This window comes from Protopterus annectens, chromosome 12.part0, assembly GCF_019279795.1.
Source record: "Protopterus annectens isolate FY-2018-M chromosome 12.part0, PAN1.0, whole genome shotgun sequence".
Classification (NCBI taxonomy): domain Eukaryota; kingdom Metazoa; phylum Chordata; order Ceratodontiformes; family Protopteridae; genus Protopterus; species Protopterus annectens.
Genome location: NC_056746.1, coordinates 17921443 through 17939082, shown reverse-complemented (window position 1 = coordinate 17939082; position 17640 = coordinate 17921443). Strand labels below are relative to the sequence as shown.

General features: G+C 36.3%; 1 long non-coding RNA gene across 1 annotated transcript in view; it reads right to left on the bottom strand.

Moving 5' to 3' along the window:
• LOC122817316 overlaps positions 1-16561 on the bottom strand; it is a 31783-nt gene extending 15222 nt beyond the window's left edge. Inside the window, exon 1 of the long non-coding RNA XR_006367196.1 lies at positions 16486-16561. This is a non-coding gene — a long non-coding RNA (uncharacterized LOC122817316). The remainder of the gene's footprint in view (positions 1-16485) is intronic.
• Positions 16562-17640: the final 1079 nt, after the last annotated feature.

Sequence of the window (17640 nt, the reverse complement as noted above, 5' to 3'; positions counted from 1 at the left end):
AAAGATACATTTCTTCAAGGCTGGCCTGTGGGTCATTAATGACAACACTGTTCCAGTTATAAGCGATGTAATCATTTTATGAGCATGCATCTCCTACCTACAGAGGTTCACAGTATAAACAATGTTATATGGGATAGATTCCATGAGTCAATATATAATCACCTATTAGTATTCAAGACTGATTGGTTCTGACAATAAGAAGTTTAAATGCCTACCTCCTGCCATTCGCACCACTTTCAACCACCTTACATTCAAAAAATCTCTTCACTCTCACCTTCTTTCCCAGTGGGAATGCTCATGCTCACATCCTTCATGATACATACTGAAAAAAAAAAAAAAAAAAAACAATTTTTGTTCACTACATTGTCTGCTCTGTTGCAATTGTTTCTTACTTTTCTAAATTGAAATGCTTACCTTCTCTAGACTGTATCATCTAAAATGTTTACCACCAGTTGTTCTTCCTAAAAGTGTTTGCTCTAACTTTAATGTGAACAGTACTCTGTCTACCACATATTGTATACTATATTTGTAAAATTCTTGTAATTATTGTAATATGGATGTAAATCCTACTGTAACCTTATTTGGAGCTTTTCTCCCCAGGACTCCATTGAAAATGGGTTCATTTGGCCCAATGGACTATCCTGGTAAACCAACTGCAAATAAATAAAAATAAATAAATAAATAAATAAATAAAATGCACAAATAGGAAATTTAGGTGGTATCTGGGGTAAATTTTTTAAGGAAAGTATCTTCTAAGAGGTACATGAAAAAGAAGGCCAATGTATGATATAGTTAATGAGAGAAACAGATAATTATTTGTTCTGGAAGGGATATATTTTTTCATATTGAATGGTAGATGAAGCTGAAAGCGCTGGTGAGTTTACACAGATCTATCAAAACTTTTATATTTTAGATTTGATGTTGTGAAAGGCCAATCAATATGTATAGAAGCATCTAGCAGAGAACCTAAGATAAGTGAGTGACCATCTGCTGCTATGCATCTAAGGGGAGATTGATTATTTTATGGATACCCTTTATTCCACTTAATAAAGAACTTTTATGCTCTTCTTACCATCCAGAAAGGGGCACTAGTCAGAGACCTGTGAATGGCTTTAGTTAGCAATAATATAGTATTGAACATCGTGGGTTTGAGTAATGTCCACTTTACTTTAAATGCCTCCCATAAATATTTTAAGGAAGTTTATACATTCTGACTCAGCTTTAAACTAAGACCCTTAAAAGTCAGGGTTAAAATTTATGAACAGAATGGCATGGCATGACACAAAATTAAACAGAAATGAACATATTTGAACAGACTACACGGGGAATTTCAAAAGATACATCTTATGGCAGAATCGCTAGAAAATAAACATTAGACAGATTAATATGGATAAGGTGATAATATTAACTACAGAAAATAATGAAAAAGATGGATATACATATATATATATATATATATATATATATATATATATATATATATATATATATCAAAGAACCCAAAAGCAGAGTATATTGTCAACATCACTCGAAAAAGATAACACAATAGGTAATCTATCCCCAGCCATGTATTTAGTATTAAAATCACCTGATACAACTTGTGCAGGCGACCTATCTAAAAAAATGGCTTAGCTCGCCCACTACGCTCAACCTGTACTTTATTAAAAGCTTTAGAAATTTCATATGAGGAATATCCTCTCTGTATAAAAGCATCATATAAATATTCCATTTCATTTTTAAAATCACATTCCTTACATGATAGCCATGACACCCTCATCCCTTGACCCACCATAATGTTGGAAAATACATGAACAGGATCCATACTGGTACGATGGAGGAAAGAGGGAGTGTAACATGGCTTTCTATACACTTTGGTTGAAAGATTACCTTCATTCAACATAATAGAAACATCTAAAAACTCTATCATACTTGCAGATACACTGGATGTAAATTTCAAAAAACGACTGCTATTATTTAATTTTTCAAGAAAACCATTATGTGCATTGCCTCTCCATCCAATGAAGAGGTCATCTACAAAGCGGCGATAAAATGCCACTTCAGATGTACTCAAAATATTATTCTGCTCCCACTCCATCATAACAATATTGGCATAAGAGTTGGCGCAGCGGGTACTCATTGCAACGCCAGCTGTTTGCCAATAATATTTGTCTGCAAATAAAAATACATTATACTCCAGAACTTATTCTAAAAGCATACATAGAAAATCAATCCTGTCATCTGAAAACTGTCTGCTTTTACATAATTCATTCTTTACTATACAAATTCCATTCTCATTGGGTATACATGTAAATAGTGAAGTCACATCCAGCATAGCCAATAATTCAAAATCACATTCTCCCTGTGTTCTTATGTATTTATACAGGTCAGTTAAAAATGTTGTGTGTCACACAATACTATTGGATATTGATTCAGAACTATCTTTAGTTGTGTGTCCAAATAAATGGACAATGGTTCCGTCAACCATCCACTTCCAGCCACAATCGGCCTAAAGGGAGGAAAAGTAGAATGCTTATGGATCTTAGGAAGACCGTACAGTTGTGGTATTAACGGTTCATCCACAGATATTCAAAAAAATGTTTCTCAAATAAGCCCATATAAAAGCACTCACCTATCACAGCATCTACACATTGTTTCATTTTATCAATATCACATAGCTGAACTTCCTTATACGTAGATCTATCAGAAAGCATAGCAATAACAGTAGCATAATAATACTCTGTATCAAGTAATACAATCGATCCCCCTTTATCTGAGGGGCATATGACAATGTCAGCATTTTCACGTAATTCGGTCAGAGCTCTCAACTCATTCTTAGATAAATTAGGATATCTCAATATTTCACTCTCACTTAAAAGATTGTAAAGTCTCTCTCACATGCTCTAATAAAAACAACTATATGGTTGGGCATGGGCGGTACAAACACACTAGGTTTCCTAAAGTTGACATTGTTCATTGCAGTATTATTGTCATCAAACATCAATTTTAAACATAAATTATGTGCAAAGAGTCTCAGTTCAATAAGTGTTTGACTAATGTCAAACTTTGTGGAAGGAATAAAGCCTAAACCTCGATTTAACAGCGACTTATCATATTGTGTAAGACAGTACCTGGAGATATTCCAAATCAATCCGCATCTCTCAGTTTCCGCATCTTTTTCAAAGTTTGGTTCGGAAAAGTTGCTGGCGGCTCTCTCCATTTCTGAGTTGTACGCCGATAGTCCTGTCTGACAGAATTCCATCTCACTGGACGAAATGGAAGAGGGAGTTGCGGAAACTCCTGTTCCCACCTCATAGGAGTAATTATCTTGCGTCAAACTACACTGTTTGCATTAGAGACATTCATAGAAGTAGTCACAGAGTTAGTATTGGTCTCTTCCTGAACTGTTCACCCAACGGTGTTGAGTAAACTGAAGTGGTAGGTACCGGTGACGTCACATCTGTGGTCTCCTTTCCCGTGGATCCAATCATTGTGAGATATTCACTCTAGTAACCACCTGATTGGTGGATTCAGTCTGCTGTGGGTTCCGTTCTCTCGGCCATGTAAAAACATGGTTTTGAGCAAAATCATATAAATCTCGATTTAGTTTCTTCTTTTTTTGAACTAAAAGACGTCCCTCATACTGATTAATTTTGTCAAATAATTCATTAAAATATAGTTCCACTGATTCCTCTCCCAGAAGATTTACCAGTTCTCGTTGTCTGAGCTGGACTTTCTCCACAAGCTCATTCTCAATGGGTGAAAATAAATCAATTAGGAGACGCAAATATGATCTGCTTGTCTCCAGATTAATATGCTGCCACTGGGCCAACAATTGTGGATAGGTATTTCCATATGTAGGCATCGTCAAAACTCTGAGACCTCTAGGAATCACATTCATGCTGATACAAGCATCTAAATGGAATATCTGGCACTGTAATCTTTTAAAACGGTACATGTCATTTTCTATGCTTCGTTTAATGTCCTGAACCTGTGGTCCAGTATCACAACGATTAGGAATATCTGAAGCATCTCCACTCAGATCACCAGTAACAAATGGTTTAGCTGGCTAGTCAAAAATGTCAATAGTCTATTGTTGCTTGTAACTTCCAAACCATCTACATTCATAGCATTAACAGTGTTACCTGCTGCCATGTTAATGAAAGTATCCAAAAGTCTCCCAACAAGGCAAAGCAAGACAGTCTGTAGATAAAATATCAAAGAACCCAAAAGCAGAGTAACACTGTAAGAAGGCACAACATCCAAACACGTAAATCCAAGTATAAAACTCCTTTATTGTACAATGGTGAGCGCTTTCATTGGTTGAACAAAACCGCTTCATCAGACAAGGAATGATGAAACTAAACACCTTTTATACATACACAATAAAATCAATTCAAATTCCCTCCAAAACTCTTAAAGGGACATGAACAAAAATCAGCTCTTGCCTAGCTTCTTCATTTTCAATACGGGCTTGACAGATACAGATTCATTCAAGCCATATTGTTTATGTTGCAAGTCTAAAAATCCACTGTAAGAGATCTAGATGTGCACTTTATAAGCACAAGTTAGAGCATAATTCTGCACATTTTGTGTTTGTTGGTACTGATGTGGTATGGGACACTGATTTGTCTAGAAATATCAAACATAAAAAGGAAAAGGTTGTAGATAGCGAACTTAGGGGCCATTTATAAACCAGGTATAAATGAGCATATTTAACATTTAAAAATAGATGTTTTGAAAAACTAAATGTATGTAGATGTTTATAGGCTTTCTGTAGATGTATGAATATATTTGTTTATATATACATATTTTTATATGTATATGTGTATAAATATGTTTGAGTTATAACACATGTATATTTATTTCCTGGAAAGTGTTGATATTTTGTAATAGATAATTGTATGTAACACTGTACTGAGCAATGTTTACATGGGGGTGTGACTTTAAATGTATGACTATTTAAGAAGCAGTGAGAAATGGATGCACTTACACACTGCTGACACCAGGGGGTGAAACAGGTCTGTTGAGTCACTTGTTCCTGTATGGAATTACCTGTTCCTGATGCTGCTGTTTGTCAGCTAACTGTTGTATGTGCTGTTGCTTCCATTAAACCTGAATTATTTCGATTGCCATATGGACTGACTTTTTTGAAAGTATTCTGGAAGAAAATATTTATGCTGGACCTTTGGTGGTGTGTATTTGTTTTGGTCCATGCATTCTGTGTGTGAATATACATATACATATATATATATATATATATATATATATATATATATATATATAGATAGATATATATATAGATATGTGTATAGGTTCACTATACAATCTTGAAATACTGAAATATCGAATTTCAGTATCTCTAGACTGTATTGTCAAAAGTGCAGTTATGCGAAAATGCACTATATCAAATGCGGAAATGTTGAATCCGCTGTTGTGGTGTCGCATACGTGACGTGTGGTGCTGTGTGTGGATTTAGCTGGGGATTCAGGTAATTGGTGTTTTTGTAAGGGTATTGGGTAGGGATTTTAGTGTGTGTGAGTGTGTGTAGTGGTGGGTTTTCTGGGTTTGTATGTTTAGTGCGACCTCGGAGTTAGTATATATCAGTAGCGGGGGTGTGGGGGGGTGCAGCCCCCTACATGGTGGGTGCAGGGTTGCTTGCCATCCTGCTTATAGGTACGGAAGGTGTGTTTGTATGTTATGTTGTGTTTGTGTGTATTGTTTTGTTTCTTGTAGTGCAGTTAGGTAGGTGTATGTGTGTTTGTGTGGTGGTGTGTGTATGTGTATGGTCGCGATTTTGAGTTTCGCGGTTGTGGGCTTTCGGTAATGTGGATTTTTGGCTATATAGTCTCCAGATACTGAAATTCAATATGTCAGTATTTCAATATTATATAGTGAATCCATATATATATATATATGTGTGTGTGTGTGTGTGTGTGTGTGTGTGTGTGTGTGTGTATAGCTTACATATACCTCCCCACTTAAGGCACTATTTTTTAAATCAGTGTTCTGATCGAGTGCACAACTCAAGTAAGTGGAATTTTAACTGCTAATATCTATTTTCTGCATCAGCTATCTAGAAATGTGTTATTGCCAGTTTAGTGCTTAATGACTGATGTAGCCTTCTGCAAATGAATCCCAGAGTGACCGCTTGTGTAACTGCCTGCATTATTGATTAAATCAACGTGTAGTAACCTTTACTGAGGCAGAACTAACAAATGTTACTAGTGTATCAGCAATTCTAAACGACTGTAAACGATAACAGTCTATTTTAGTTATATATCGTGTTTTTTCACTAACCAGTTTTAGAAAGTGCTCTGAATGCCTGTACTGCTGATTGCTATATTTACCTTCATAATATCATTCTTTTAGTCGCTAAGTTACTATGCTATGAGGACTGGCACTGTATAATATCAATAGCCACCTAGCATGATATCTTATGCAATGTTTTGCCTGTAAATAAGTGCATTTATGTGCATAATCATAGTTGCCTTTAACTACAGTTTATTTTAGTGCATTTATTTTCCCTACATAGCTGTACTGTATCTCTCTTGTACCCAGAGCTGCCCTAATCTTACTCCTAACCTTTGTACTCCTATCTTCTCCCTAGCGGTTCTCCTGAAACGACCACTCAACTTACTTTGCCCCCAACCTCCTAACACCTGCGGACTATTGCCTCTAGTGTCTTTGCACAGTGCTACCTAAACTACTGTAAAGAAAAAAGAAATAAGGGATGACTATGTGTATGTTGCTTTTAAAACCTTAACTTGATACTTAAAAGGGCTGTGCACATTTGATTGAGCCAAAGCCAGGTTTCACCTTTATCTCCATCTTCTAAATTCCCCTTTCTGCTCCAGAAATTCTGAAAAAGCTATTAAACCCTAAACTTAAACTACTCTACAGCTATTTACTTACCTTAGTATCATTTGCTTGGGGATTTAAGCCCTGCTCAATTTGCCCTTGCTTCACATGGGCTCACTACTCACCCCACCCTGCCCCCAAATTCCACCTAGCCCCAGTACATCTAAATTTATCTTAGACTATAACCACTCCCATAACTTCACACCAACCAGGACAAACCTCCAGACTCCACCCCTCCCCACCCAGTACCCTCCTTTATCCCACCCACACATCCAGCCTAACACAATCATGCTACTACCCAACATGTTTACACTTCTTACCTGCTTTCTTCTTGCTCACTTAACATCATATCACAGCTCCACAATAGACTCTTCCAAACAGTTTCACTATACCCTCACATCATTTTCCTTCCAACACCCTCTCTACAACTACACTTTCCCTGCCACCAAAAACCACATCCCAATAGTCCCACTCAAATACCAAATACCCTCAACATTTAAAAATATGCTCCTAAAATATGACAGGCTCCTTACCATCTATACTAAACTAATACTGTCTTCCCTCTCTAAATTAATCCTCAACACTGACATCCACCCAAACCCTGGCCCCCACCTCCTTAATCCCCACCACAACCCCCATTCAAATTACCCCCCCTTCTCTCTAATCACTGCCAACAAAACAATGATCTCCTCATCTTGTGCCTAAACATTAGGAGCATATGTAATAAAACACGTACATGCTGCCATAAAAATATACTCCCCTGACATCCTCGTCCTAACAGAAACCTGGCTCACACCTGACATCAAAAGTGAGGAAATACTCCCTCTGACAATAGCATCTTTCATGCAGATAGACTATCAAAGAAAGGTGGCAGCATAGCTCTCATGTTTAAACACCACCTCAACATTCAAACTCTCAACAATTCAGCCCCTCTGATAAGGATGGAAGAAATCTTATATGCCAACCTCAATTTAAACCCTAATAAAACCATAAACATCATCAACTGCTACTTCCCCCAGGCCATAATATTCCTCTCCTAGAAAACCTCTTGAATTGCCCCAATCTTTCTTTACCCCAAGAAACCATCATCCTTGGTGACTTTAACATAAACTGGCTATCCTGTAATAATGACCACCCAGCCATACACCTAAATCTACATAGTTTCTCTCAACTAATACAATCTCCGACCCATATAAATAAAAATTCCAACAATCATATTATCCTTGATTGGATACTAGTCAACAAAGATCTCCACTCCTACACAACAGGCTGTCTACCTGACAGCCTCAGTGACCATACCCCTACTTTCCTTCTAAAACACCATGTAAAAAATGCCATCTCACTATCCATAGACAAATCCATAACAAAGCAAATTTTAATCCCTACTCATTTAATTCTTTCCTCCAAAATTGTAACTGGACACCACTAAAATATCTTAATCTAGGTAAAGCCATCCACTTCTTCAATAGCACCTTTTGCAACATCCTAAACACCCATGCTCTCCTAAGATATGCCAGAGTCAAAACTAAAAGCTCCCATTGGCTTAAAAAAAACCACCAGGGGACTGATAAAAATTAGGGATAAAGCATGGGAATACTGGCACCAAACAAAATCTCCCCTTTGCTAGGCAATCCTTTCTTGAATTGCACCATAAGGTTAAAAAGCAAATAAAAACAGATAAAGCCCTTTACTATCAGTCTTCCCTAAACTCCTCCCATTACAATCAAGAAACATACAAACAGCAGCAAGCAGGTCATAAACCAGTCCTCACAAAAGGAGCAAAATGCAAAAACAAAACAGAGGCACTGGAAACACACAGGTTTGTTTATTGTCACCAAATCACAAGTTAAAACTTTCACCAACAAAGCTTCTTCAGGCAAACATACATAAAATTAACAGATACAGCATTTAAATACTGAATCACATGACATCAATTACACTCTCTCACTCAAGAGTTTTAGTAAAGGTTTTAAAGTAAAGTATCATTCAGTCCTAGTGGTAAATGGGCTTTCATCCTCAGAATCCATTTCATTTCTTCATTCTCAGTTAATAACGTTATATCCCCTCCTCATAGAGGCATATACACAACCTTCAAAATCATGAATTTAAAACAGTGATGTTCCCCTTTTTCTAATATGTGTCTGCTAAGTGCATTATTGGTAAGTTTGCGTTTTATATCACTTATGTGACTGGCTATATGGTCCTTGAATTTCCTATTAGTCATATCCACATAATGTCCTTCGCATGACTCACACTTAGCTAGATATATTAGATTACTAGAGTTACAGTTCCCATATGCATACAAAATAAATTATTTGTCTGTAACAGGATGCTTAACAGATTTAGATTTATCCATGTATATATATTTACAATAAACACAATTATTACACTTCAATGTAGTTTGTTTACTAGTAGAAAGACTATAAAAGTGCTGAACAATAGTAGAAAAGTGAGAGAAACAGAGCTTTTGCTTAAGTGTACAGTTACACTTATAACCAAAAGAAGGTACATTATCAACTATGTCCTTCAACTCTGTTATGTCCTGTAAAACTAGCCAATGCTGTTTTATTATTCAAGTAGACCCATACATACATATATATATATATATATATATATATATATATATATATATATATATATATGTGTGTGTGTGTGTATATATGGATTCACTTTATAATCTTGAAATACTGAAACATTGAATTTCAGTATATCAAGACTATAAAGTCGAATCTACAAAATACCGAAACCACAAAACCGCGAAAGTAAAAATCGCGAAGTTAAACAAAGCATACAGTACACTACACATACACCTGACTACCCACACTACAAAAAAACAAGCAAAACACACAGAAACAAAAAAACCCCACAAATTAACAAACACACTACAAATAAGCAGGGAGGCTAGCCCCCCTGCACCCCCCTTGTAGGGGGCTGTGCCCCACACCCCTACTTATATATATATATATATATATATATATATATATACTAACTCCAAGATCGCACCAAACAGAAAAAGACAGTAAACTCACAACCAGAAATTCTACATTCCCTCGCACAAAAAAATCACATATATACAAACACCACCACTTTCAACACTTTAACACTCATACCTTTACCTGCCTACCCTAACCCACATGCACAACTTCCAAACACACTCACATACACTCAAACACCTACCCAAAACCCTTACAAAATAGTCATTTACCTTAAATTCCATCTAAATCCACACACTAAACCGGACACCATCCACATAATACATTCCATGTCACGTACCATAAAACCATAACCGCGGATTCAACATTTCCGGATTCGGGGTTATTCACTTTTGCTATTTTGAACATTCGACTTTATAGTCTCAAAATACTGAAATTTGATATTTCAGTATTTCAAGATTATAAAGTGAACCCATGCACACACACACATACACACACACACACACACACACACACACACACACACACATAGATATATATATATATATATATATATATATATATATATATATACACATATATATAGATCTAGGACTATTTACAGAACACCCAAAACACCGAAACTAAAACCATCGAACACACTTTAGTGAAAGTGTGTACTGAAAAAGCACCTTCGCTAAAGTATCAAAAAAAAAAAATAATAACTAACAAAATTAAAAAAAAAAAAGAAGAACTCAAGTTTACACAGGGGGGCAAGCCCCCCTGCACCCCACCATCCCTACTTTTATATTCTCACTCAGAGATCACACTACAGAGGGAAAAAGGGAACATTCCCTTATCTCCACTGTGCTATGATCTCAGCAACATCCATTTCCCCATGTTATTCTCTTTTTTTAGCACACTTTCGCAAAATTGCTTTTTTAGTGAAAAGCACTTTCACGAAAGTGTGCTCGGCCATTTCACTTTCAGTGAAACAGCTGTTGGGTACACAGTACGGATCCTATATATATATATATATATATATATATATATATATATATATATATATATATATATATATGCAGATAGATAGGCAGCATTATCAAGTGCTAAACAGTCAAAAACTAATGAGTTAAATTACTTTCTCTAAACCTCAGAGGCATGTATTTTGACAGGGGGCAGGCCCGTTGTATCCCCCCAACCCTTGAACTTAAATATATCTATACCAAGGTCGCAAAGTGCAGAGAAATGAAAACTCCACCATCATCAAAAGTTGTTTCTCTCACTTTTCTACTATTGTTCAGCATATAGGTAGATAGATTTAGTGTGTACGTGAGCATGTGTGTGGGTTAGGGTTAGAGTTAGGGTTAGGTAAGGTGATAAATTTAGTGGAGAGTGTGTGTGTGTGTGTGTGTGTGTGTGTGTGTGTGTGTATGATACTATTGAGAAAAATTTGAGCTGAATGTGTGATACTGTTATTGGCAGTACATCAAAGGAGGAAATTTGTTTCCTCTTTTGATGTACTGGTTGTCAATAATTTATGTTGTTGCTATAATGAATTATTTACAAATTTTGATCAGTGTTCTAGTGTTGATCATTTAACATGTCAGCAATACACACACACACACACACACACACACACACACACACACACACACACACACACACACACACACACACACACACACACACATCTATATTAAGCACAGCAGTAATCCTTTGTACATTAGGCAAGGCATTTAAATTGCAATGGCTCATGGTTGTTTTAAACCAAAGGAGCATTGATACTGTATCAAAATCACATTTTAATTACTTTCTTAAGAAATGTTCATTTGCTGTGTTTATCATAAATTGCACTTCAGTCTAATGATGATAATTGTGATTTACTAATTATGTTTATAACCAAACTTAACCAAACAAAACCAAACTTATTCTCTTTAGCCCTGGTAGATCTCCCCCAGTAAACAATATTTTTGCCATAAAGTCCAAAGATAATACACTAATCACCCCAACAACTCACACTAAGCTATTAGGCACAGAAATTGGCAATAATCTGAAATTCGACATACATATAGCCCGAACAATCAAGAAGGTCAACAAAAAGATCGGACTCCTTTATAGGAACCGACAGTTCATGACTAAGCACATTAAAGCCACTATTGCAAGAAGCCATCTGTTATCCATCCTCCTTTATGCCTCCCCTATTTTAACCAACCTTCACCACACCGAACTAACCAAGATGGAATCTTGCTACAACAAGATTGCCAAGTTTGCTACCGAAGCCACTCATAGGTCCCATCACTGTCTAGCCCTCAAGCAACTGAATTGGCTTGAATTTCCACAACTCCTCCTGCTCAACCAACTCACAATTGCTCATAAGCTCTACTACCTTCCTGATAAAACTCCTGCCCTTCAGCAACTAATTCACAGCTACACCACCTCCAGAACCTTAAGATCTACTAATATGAACCACATAAATGTCATTAAATACAAAAATGAGGCTGGCAAATCTCTCTTTGCCTGCTCTATTGCCAGAACCTGGAATGCACTCCCAAATCATCTAACCTCTAAAACCTCTACTTCCCAATTTAAAAAACTTCTCAAAACCCACTACATAAAAAATTGGCTTTGCCCATGTCACCCCCCCAGGTTAAGTCATACCAACTCACTGTTGCTGGGATTCTACTAACAATAAAATGGTGGCTCTCCACCTCCCATTCTCTGCTTGTTTACCCAAATATATAGCCCCCATAGTTCTATGCAAAAAAAAAATGTCTACAAAGTAGTTACTCACTCTTTATTTTAGTTTTTACTCACTCTTAGTTATTTAAAAAAAAATATTAATTTCTGCTAAATATGCTCAACTGTAAAGAGTTCCTGTATGAGTTATCTTGTCAGTGCATATCTGATGTATTCTACTGTATTTGGAGCTTTTCTCCCCGGGCCTCCACTGAAAATGTACCTGTGTCCATTCGGACTTTCCCGGAAAACAAATGTAAAATAAATAAACAACATAACATTTATTCCATTACTTATTAGTAACCTTCGATTTGCATTTTAAAATGTGTTAGCATTATGTTGCACCACTATATAAACTGCTATTGGTAATGTATTTGGTGATTTCCAGAACTTCCCTCAACTTCAGCAATGGCTACATATAGAGTAGCACTACACCCAGGCTAGTTAGAGAAATGGTTGTGCAGAAAGTTTTTCAACTGCATAATGGTCATTAGATTTGTATTCAACCAAACTGTAGTACTTTATGCCAAGCTTAATAATGTAAAGAAATAATAATCATGAAGATTTTACTGTAATACCTTAGAGGTAATATGACACATATAGAGAGCTAAACATTAACGACAATAATTAATTGCATCTCAGAGTGGATACTTGAAAACTATTTGCAAGCTTAGAAATGCCTGCAGACTGTGGTCATTCTGAAACTATCTGCTGATGCTGTCATGGCAAAAGCTTTCAGAAAAATAGGTTCACAGGTTCATAGATTAGTACTAAGCTAACTGCCCTTGTGAGCCATTTTAAGCCTAGCCAATTATCCCTTATGAGACTCAAACCCAGGGTAAATAGATCAATTACCCTTCTCCCAGCAAAGACATGATGCTGTCTGTGAACATAACCATTTGGGAATGTTCAGTACTGCCTGTAACAGTTTAAAGTTGAACACCATACTCTTATTACAGCCAAGGCATACAAAACAACAATTTTTTCCAGAATAGGTATCTTCTCAACTTTACAGCCATGGTTTTACAGTAACTACCTTTCCATGGTCCACTCATACATTTATAGAGAAACATTCAGCATTTCCTCAGAATAAGAAAATGGAGAGCTGTAGAAAATGAGTGATGAAAGGAAGGGAGGGAGGTGTTGTCATACCTTAAGCTTTATAATTAAAGAAAGCAGAAATAGGAAATACTGCACTGCATACAGCCAGAAACACATTTAGGATGAAAGGCCACTCCCTCTTTTTCATATCTCCACAGCCCATGAGGAAATAACCTGTAATCTGGAGCTGTGCAGGCAGTCACCTGGCAGGTGTCAAAATCTCATAAATATGACAAATACTCACTAAAATAAATAATAGATAAGTATATAGCATTAAAATATTGTATCATTGATGTAGTAGATTTCAACTTCTCAGTTGTTAAGATCAATCAATACATACAATCAGTGAGGTTTATGTAAATGTATTATACTGAACCAGTGAAGTGGAAGAAAATATACATTGTCAGTAATTACTACTTTGGTGGTGAAAGCATAATCTGTCACTGAAACAGTAGTCGTCACTATTTAATACTGCAATACTTAACTGCAGATTGTTTATGATATGTCATTGCAGAACTTAAAGCAATTATTTATTTATTTATATCACACAAAAAGTATTAATACCAATGAACCTCAAGAAATACTTGTCAGAATTCAGTCAGTCCATTAGTTCCTACAAAATATGTAATAATGCTTAATAACACTTTCAGATTCAAGAATAATATGTTTAATTTTCTGTTATTAAAATAAACACATTTGCTACTTAACACTCATGAGTTGCTTTGCTGTCCCATCCTTTCTTTTTTTTCTCCCTCACTTTTTTTTTCTTTACTATTGATATTTTTTTTCTGCAGGCCCAAGGGCACGTGGGGCAGCTCAGCTGCAAGTTTCCCAAGTGCAGGAACATTCTCCATCTTCCACTGCCCAACCGAGGAATTCATTACAGGGTGAGGGTGGTGGCTGTACCCCTGTAGGTCTCTCCAGCACAAGGCAGCCTAGTAAGCCAGCACCATGAGCTACAGGACATGGTTGAGGCTGCAGTTAAGAGGACTTTGAAGAGGCAGTGACACCCATACCAATCGCTCTCACAGCAACTAAAAGATTCGCTTACCAGGTTGGCTGTGACCTCCAAGCCACTGGAGGCCTTGACCCCCATACCACTGATGTCACCCCAGGTTCATTAGGTAGGGGGACTATCTGATGTCTTCTGAACTAGTGTGGAGGCTTCCTTCCAGATTTTTTCATCTTTCCTTTTTGTCTCTCAGTCATCTGTATGTCTTCTTCCGTACAAATGTCAATCCACTATAGTGTTTCTGTATTTTCTGTCTTCTATGCTTTTTGTCTTAAAAAATTCTTAACTCTTCCTTAACCCTTTGTTCTTAACCTTCTGCCCTTATTCTTTCCCCAAGTTTTCTTAATAAAATTTTGCAAAAATTGGAGTCTATCCCTACCAAAATCATTGTGCCCATCCTCTCTGAACTCTTCCAGTGCAATCCTCTTAATGTCATTCTTTTGTATTTCCTTTGTCTTCTCTCTCCCTTATTTCCAGTTGTCCTATCTTCCCTTTTTCCAACCTTATAAGACACCATTTAGAGTGGTTAAAAGAAACCTTGAAAATGTTTGGGAAGCTACGGGCCAGAAGAGCTCAACTATGCTCAGCACAGGTACTTGTGGAAATTCTCAAGAGATCTATACATGTTCACACCTACAGCCTCATTCAGAAAATGCATAACAACATTCATGACTTTATGTATGTATGGAATTTTCCACGTATAACTAAACTTGTTTCTTGTTAGTTTATGCTGCTTCTGAAATAAAAAAAACTGCAGTAGGGCATTCTGTCTCATGGTTCAGAATCTCAAAAATCAGAGGTGATTCTTTATATTTAGTTCATTTCAATTTAGCCATGGTGACGTGATTGGCAGATTTCTATTATGTATTAGTGAAGCATGTGAGTATGAATGCCACCCACATTCTTATCTCCCATTACAGACACACATTTGATAAATGTATCTCCAATAAACTATTTTATGTATAATTATTTGTTAATTAAATCTGTTACGGAAACCTAAATCTCAAACCAAAGTCCAGCCGCACAACTTAATTTAATAGGCACTATTAACTTAATGCAGATGCAAGCACAGTGACATCCAACAAAATATTGGGAACATTTATATTCCTTTTACTTTCTTATTTTCTCATTACAGTTGTTTATATAATCTGAGAATTTAGTATCAGTGTAGAATAACTTTATAACTGGAAGTAACTCTAATTTTCTACAGATGTCTGATATTTAAAACAAAATTTGCAGCTCTGTGTTGTAAGATACAGGTTTCTAAGAAAGTTTATTGCATTTTGAGGCAGAGTTATGCTTCACAAATGATAAAGAAATGTAACAACCATACAAAATATGACAAACAACAGTGGTAACTGGTAATGACTTTCAGAGGCTTCACTACTTATGCTTTGTTTGTGTGATATCAAGCCATATTCTAACAAATGCCTTAAGACCTTCATTTTGTAGTCTTAAACTTTCTAGTGCATATCGCACAAGTAACAGCATGTTGGAGTTAATGCAAATGCAGCTGGTTAGAAAGCGTGTGATTTTCACAGTATATGCTATGTCAGAGAAAGCCATGTCGTTTCTGAATAGCCACATCTACGTATGCAAGCAAGGATCAAGACTACATTAGTGTACAGATTTAGCTAATCAAATCTCTTACACACTTAATTTCAGTTCATAATACAGATAACCTCAGAGAAAGGACTGCAACGGAGGCTACCACAAACAGTGATCACATTGTAGGTAATGACAGCCTTTCCCAAAGACTAAACCACAACATATAGTTATTAATCGTATATATTTCCATTCTCATAAAATGATGATATATATTTAAAACAATATAATACTTTCTCAGCCAGTAAGACTGCTTACCTGCTCAGTAGTGGTTACACATGAATTTGACAACAGAAGCATTATTAACCCAAGGCAATGGGGTGTTCCTTGTTTTCTGAATGGATTCATTTTGTTCCTGCAGTGGAAAGATCTTGTCTCACAACCTAATACAACTGAGAACTCAGTTTAATGTGTCCAGACTCATTTTAAATCCTGCTTTACAAGGGCAAGCTGCCAAGAATTATATGAGTCAGAAATGTGACAGGCTTGGTAAACAAAGCATTAGCACCCTCATGGACGATTAAATGAAACACTCTCTCCCCTCATGCTGTCTCTCCGTTTCTCTTATTTTCTGGATCATGTGTGTACCTTTGTACACACATGATCCAGTACCTAGAACTATCTAGACATAGGTTAGTACTAAGTTAACTGCCCTTGTGGGACATTTTAAGCGTAGCCAATTACCCCATATAAGAATGAAACACTACACCTTGTGTGTGTAAAGTAAACACCTTAACCATTACACCAAACTCCCACATTACCTGGAATTAAGCATAGGTGGGAGTTTTATGTGTACAGCCTGAGCAGTCCAGCTAAACCAAGCTAATTGAGTGACATACATTGGACAGCAGAAGGTAAGCATGTGAAATCTCACACACAGCTCTTCTAACTTTCCTTTCTGTACATTTTTGTCTGCACTTCTGCTCCAAAATTTAGATTTCCAAATCTAGACATATGTACAATTTTACTGTCACATGTGATTGCTCTACATTGTGTTACTGTATCTCAAATTCATATGACAAATGTAATTTTATGTATTCTTCCTATTATTGCCTGTTTGTACTAAAACTACAGTTTTATATCTTTCTTCTATTATTCCCAGTTTACCATGTTTCAACATTGCTATAACACTGATATTGCCTTTGGCATGGGTTGCGGCTGAAAAGGGTCCTCAGACCAGTTAATGCACTTGGTTAATAAAAATAAAAAGTAAAATAAAAAATAAACAAATACAATCTTTTGGCAACCCATTCCACCATATAACTGGCAATCAAAAATGACTTAATGAAAACAAATGCTCATTACAATAAATATTTTAAAATGAGACAACATTTTTGAAAGTAAACTGCCAAATGGTCAGGAAAAGGTAAAACTTTGACAACAACTGACCCAATTTAGACTGATTATAATATG